Here is a 6618-nt window from a genome sequence, read left to right on the forward strand (position 1 = left end):
TTTTGAACTCTGATATGATCCTTAAACAAGTGAGTGTTTTCTATGCTTCTACTATGGCAAGGTGCACAAATAACATTTTTTATCTTTATATGCATTTATTGATGTCATCACTTTGAAGAGTTCTAAATCACATTTTGGTACACTTAAAAAAATTGTAGTTTAGGTGAAAGTTTGCAGAGCAACCTAATTTTTCATTCAGCAATTTAAACTTGAACACCTTTTTTTCAACAACTTCAACCTGAACTTGCATATGAGCAATTGATGGTCTGTTTTACAGTTGCCCCTGGCCTTGTTTTGGCTGATGATGTTGAGCTTCTCCGTCATCTCCGCCACGGATTATATCTGCCACGGATATAATCAACTTGATTCCTGTGTGTTCCGTCTGCTGAAGTCCATGCGTCCAGTCTTCTTGATTTGTGCTATTGAAAGAAGGTATTTTCAATGATGAAGTCATTTGTCTTGTAAAATTCTATCATACGATCGCCATCATCACTTCTGTCACCAAGGTCATATTTTCCAGCTAGTATTCTTTCCAACTTTCACCCTCCAATCACCAATAATGATCAATGCACCTTGGTTGCATGTTGATCAATTGCAGATTGAAAGTTGGCAGAGTTGTTTAATGTCATCATCACTCGTGTTAGTGGCTGCGGAGCCCCGGTAGCAAAGTGGCTACAAATTGAGCTGCTAACCACAAGATCAGTGGTCTGAACCCACCAGTCATTCCACAGAGAAACACGTGGCTGTCTTCTCCCAGAGTCTCAGAAATTCCCTCCCTGTGTTTCCTGTTTCCTCTAGTCCCTCTTTCCTAACCTTTCTGAACTCTCTGGATAATTGCTACCTTTTTTATCTCAAATACCTGATGATTTTTGTTGGTTTGTTACTTAAACTTTTATATGTGCTGGAATGGACTCTCAACATGTCTGAGTACATAGTCATAGTGTTCTACATAGTTTCAGGTAGATTGAAGTTCTTTAATTAGTGAAGGCCTATCAAAAGAAATCAGGTTAACTTCTGCTTCCTCCTTGGAAACACTGTATTTTCCACCATAGCCGCAGCTCAGAAAGAAAGAGCAATCAGCTTTATTTCAGAACATGTCTTCAAGATATATTTGCGCCTCCACTGGTCCGATATTTCTCAGGTCATCTGCCTGCCACTGCAGGTCATATTCCCTTTCTGCCTCTAGAATCATCCACGCCTGATCAACTGCGATGAACTTTTGTATGCAGTCCTCCACTGCTCCTGCTGGCGTGTCTGCACTTTGTTGGTCTGGATGATACATTAAAATGAGTTTTTGATACTTTTGTTTTAGGCCTGACACACTTGCAAATGCGTCTGGGCCCAGAATGCTGTAGCAATCCTTTCTGGGTATATCATCCATGGAACACAAAGTGGCTTATTTTGGATTAACAAACTACACACAGCCTTTGGTGCCCACTCCGTGCCAGCTTAGCAATCAGAAGCCAAGAGTTGATGGTTCTAAGGTATGGGAACCTCGCTAGTGTTATTGTTCTTCTTATAAACCTGTCCATTGACTGAAAATTGGCCCATGGGGGTGAGTTCAGTTCCAGACCCGAAGGGTGACTAACAGTCACAGTCTTAAGGTTTCCACCAATATGTATTTGACCAGAAAACCTACTCTTTTTTCGTGATTTTGTTTTATTCCACCTTATTCTTTCACTCTATGCAGGACGCATTGTGATCGCTTTCAGAGCAGTTGGTAGCCAGGCACCAACTATTTCATCTGGTCTCAGGGTCATGGAAAATAATGTTTGCATGCTCCATTAGTCCGTTGGACAAGTTGTTTCCATGTGTCTTTCATTTCCATCGGTCTTCTTTTTCTCTAGACAAAGAGAGACCAGCTACTATGACCCTGCTACTACTCACCAAAGTAGGATGTAGAACATTGCCTTTGTAGTAAGGCTGTAATCTTCCTGAGAGTAGACTGGATCTTTCTCCTATGGACTAGCTCATGGGTTTGAACCTAGTAGTCAGTCAGGCTGGTGTGCTTCTTCCATGTGGGCTTTGATGCTTCTCAGCTGGATGGCTGCTTGTTTATCTTCAAGCCTTTAAGACCCCAGATGCTATATCTTTTTATAGCTGGACACCATTAGCTCTCTTCACCACATTTGCTTATGCACACGTTTGTATTCAGTGGTTGTGTCAGTAAAGTGGGCTTCCACTGATATGATTTTCAGTTCTTTGATGTCTGATAATTGATCCCTTCTACACCTTGTGGTCAGACAGGCTGGTGTGCTTCTTCCATGTGGGCTTTGATGGGCTTTGATGCTTCTCAGCTAGATGGCCACTTGTTTGCCTTTAAGACCCCAGACGCTATATCTTTTGGTAGCCAGGCACCATCAGTTTTCTTCACTGTGTTTGCTTATGTTCACATTTTTCTTCAGCTGTCGTGTCAGGAAGATGTGCATCCTGGAATGCCAATTTAATAGAACAATGTGTTCTTGCAATGAGTAAGTGCTTGAGTGGAGGCCCATGTCCATCTACTGCCTTAATACTAAACCTATAAATATATGCACGTAGATCTGTTTCCCCACACTCTTATATAAATATATTTACATATGTACATTCCAGTCTTACAACCGCTATACATACCCTTTGTCCCTCAGTTCTTTCCTCTATTTCCCTTTACTTTCCTCTTGTCCCACTATCATGCTCAGCCTTCATTGGGTTTCAGTGATTTCTCTTGGTTACATTGCCCGTGCTGAATCCCTACCAGGCCTCGCACACCCTTCTTGCCACTGTTTTTGGATCACTTGTTGCTCCCCTGTCCCTGGGTTGGTCAGCACCACTTCCTTGGCCCCGCCTCCCCCTCTCCCTTGTCCCCCTGGAACCGCTACTTTATCAACCTCATTAAAAATAAAATTATATGTATTGAAACCCTGAGATTCTAGATTATTAAGATTACAGATAGTTCCCAAAATTTATGATAGGGTTCTGTCCTGCTTAAAGTAGTTCTAAGAGAAGTCAATATCTTGTTTATTTTTAAGTTTTTATTATTATCATTATCCTTATGATTCTGATCTTTGCCTTTGGGGGTTGGGAATATTACATATAAATTTACAGATATACGTACATAAATACATATGGATTACTAAAGATGAAACATACAAAAAACTTAAATGGAAACCAGATGATCATAAGTATGGGTCACCGATCTGAACCCCCACAGTGAGCGGACCAAGAAGGGAGCAGATCAGCAATGGATACAAAGCCATAAAACCCCTAAGAAGCCCCCAAAATAGACGTCAGTCTAGGAGGGGCAGTATCTGGAGATCTCCAGCCCCCGTGGGAAGATAGTCATAAAGGTCAACGGACAGACCTGGAATTATGGATTTTTTTTCTCCTCTTTTTTTTAAAAATCGTTTTATTAGGGGCTCATACAACTCTTATCACAATCCATACATACATCAATTGTGTAAAGCACATTTGTACATTCATTGCCATCATCATTCTCAAAATATTTGCTCTCCACTTAAGCCCCTGGCATCAGGTCCTCATTTTCTCCCTCCCTCGCCCCTCCCTCATGAGCCCTTGATAATTTATAAATTATTATTATTTTGTCATATCTTGCCCTGTCCGATGTCTCACTTCACCCACTTTTCTGTTGTCTGTCCCCCAGGGAGGAGATCACAGATTTGCAAGGTAAAATTGGGATCATGATAGTGGGGGTGGGGGGAAGCAATTAGGAACTAGAAGAAAGTTGTATTTTTCATCGTTGCTACATCACACCCTAACTGGATCATCTCCTCCCCAAAACCCATCTGTAAGGGGATGTTCAGTGACCTACAAATGGGCTTTGGGTCTCTACTCTGCACTCCCGAACTCATTCACTATGGTAAGATTTTTTGTTCTGATGATGCCTGATACCTGATCCCTTCAACACCTCGTGATCGCACAGGCTGGTGTGCTTCTTCCATGTGGGCTTTGTTGCTTCTGAGCTAGATGGCCACTTGTTTACCTTCAAGCCTTTAAGACCCCAGATGCTATATGTTTTGATAGCCGGACACCATCAACTTTCTTCACCACATTTGCTTATTCACCCGTTTTGTCTTCAGCTGTTGTATCAGGAAGGTGAGCATCATAGAATGCCAATTTAATAGAAAAAAGTATTCTTGCATTGAGGGAGTACTTTAGTGGAGGACCGATGTCCTTCTGCTACCTTAATACTAAACCTATAAATATATGCACATAGATCTATTTCCCCATCCTCATATATAAATATATTTGCATTCTTCTTTTTATTTCTCCCCTTCTATCTTTTTTCTTTTTGTTTTGTCTTCATTCTTGCAGTTTTGTCTGCCTATATAAGATAGGCATGAGAAGCAGCCCAAGGAGAAAGCACCAGAATCATAGGTTCTGCGGGGACTTGGGGGCTGGGAGGAGGAGGAGGATGCAGGGGGAAGGGAGTGGTGAGCAAACAATGCCATGGATAGGGGAACAACTAGGGAACTAAAATCAACAACAAGCGGGTAGGGGTATGTAGGGACCCTGGTGGTGTTGGAGCAATAGTAATCTAGCCAAGAGGAATTACTGAGAGGCAAATGAAGGGTGAGTGTGATAGAGCAGGAGGAAGGTAAAAGGAAACAGAGGAAAGCTCTAGGAAGCAAAACCTTTGATAGCGGTAGAAACAAAATTGTGTACAGGGTCACTGAAGACAAAATAGGTGCATAAGCAAATGTGATAAGAAAGCTGATGATGCCCAGCTATTAAAAGATATAACATCTGGGGTCTTAAAAGCTTGAAGTCAAACAAGTGGCCATCTAGCAGAGAAGCAACAAGCCCACATGGAAGAGGCACATCAGCATGTGTGATCACGAGGTGTCAACAGGATCAGGTAACAGGCACAGGAAGACCCCAAACAGATAATCATATTGTTGAGAACAAGGGAGGTTGGAGTGGAAACTCCAAAGCCACCTGTACACAATTGGACAACCTCTCACAGAAGGGTCACAAGGAAGGGACGAGTCAGCTAGGGTGCAGTATAGCACTGATGAAACACAATATTCCTCTTGTTCCTTGAGGCTTCCTCACCCCCAATATCATGACCCTAGCTCTACCTTACAAATCCAGCTAGATCAGAGCATGTGTACTGGTACAGATAAGAGCTCTCAGATAAACCCTTCAGGAACAGAAATGGGAGTAGCAACACCAAGAGGGCAGGGGAAATGTGGGAGAAGAAGGGGGAGAAAAAGGGAACTGATCACAATGATTGACATATAACACACCCCCGCCCCAAAGGGGAAGAACAACAGAAACATGAATGAAGGGAGACAGTTGGTGTAAGATATGAGAACAATAATAATGTGTAATCTATCAAGGGTTCACAAGGTGGGAGGGTGGGGGAAGGAGGGAAAAAAGAGGAGCTGATACCAAAACTCAAACAGAAAGAAAATGTTTAGAAAATGATGGCAATGTGCTCTATACAATTGATGTATGGATGGTTATAAGAACTGTAAGAGCCCCCAACAAAATGATTTAAGAAAAAAAGGTGGTAATTAGAAGGTCCATGTTAAGTGATTCATTAGCACCATGCCCCAAAACAAAAATTCTGACTGAAAATATAAAACAAAATAAGTAATAAGTGTGCTTCATCGTAGACCAGCTGTATTTAAATGAACAAATTCCTAGGGAAACATGTTAGGAAAAATTTCAGACTTTGGAATCCTTTTCTTTTCTTAAATGTTGAGAACCTCATTTGTATCACTCAAGCATAAATGCTAGCATACTATTACCGTATTTTTATTTTGGCACATTCTTAAGGAGCCTTGGTGTGCAGTGGTTAAACACTTGACTTCTAACTGAAAGGTAGGCAACTTGAATCCACAGTTGTTTGTTCAGTGGGAGAAGCCCACCAGTCACTATTACATATAGCTGTGGGAGTCCTACAGGGTAGCTCTACTCATCCTATAGGATCACAGTGGATGGGTGAGTAGATTCACATATTCCTCAAAATAATCAAACATAAGCTATAGTGATGATGACTCATGATTAATAGGAGTTGTTACTTTGGGCTTAAAAGGTCCAAACAAAAGTTCTTACCCATTCCCCAATATTTCTTATCTATAGAAACAAGTGAATCATAAAAAAGCATATGTATTGCTTGTATTGGGAAGGTTTTCAAGTGAAATATTTACCTTGGCCAGAAGATTGTCTTTAAAATTACTCAACTCACTATCACAGTTATGTCTACAACAAAAATATAAGCTAAAGGATAAAACATTACTATTTTAATAATTTTGTAATCATTTTATTAGGGGCTCATACGACTCTTATCACAATCCATACATATATCAATTGTGTAAAGCACATTTGTACATTAATTGCCCTCATCATTCTCAAAACATTTGCTCTCTACCTAAGCCCCTGGCATCAGCTAATTTTTCCCCCTCCCTCCCCGCTTCCCCTCCCTCATGAGCCCTTGATAATTTATAAATTATTATTTTGTCATATCTTGCCCTGTCCGATGTCTCCCTTCACCCACTTTTCTGTTGTCTGTCCCCCAGGGAGGAGGTCACATGTAGATCCTTGTAATCAGTTCCCCCTTTCCAACCCACCCTCCCTCTACCCTCCCAGTATTGTCACTCACACCACTGGTCC

General features: G+C 41.3%; 1 pseudogene; it reads right to left on the reverse strand.

The window, feature by feature from the left end:
- Nucleotides 1-955: 955 nt before the first annotated feature.
- Nucleotides 956-6064, reverse strand: LOC101662110 (annotated as a pseudogene).
- Nucleotides 6065-6618: the final 554 nt, after the last annotated feature.

Source organism: Echinops telfairi, unplaced genomic scaffold (genome assembly GCF_000313985.2).
Source record: "Echinops telfairi isolate 266 unplaced genomic scaffold, ASM31398v2 ScPeMD7_70;HRSCAF=299, whole genome shotgun sequence".
Classification (NCBI taxonomy): Eukaryota; Metazoa; Chordata; class Mammalia; order Afrosoricida; family Tenrecidae; genus Echinops; species Echinops telfairi.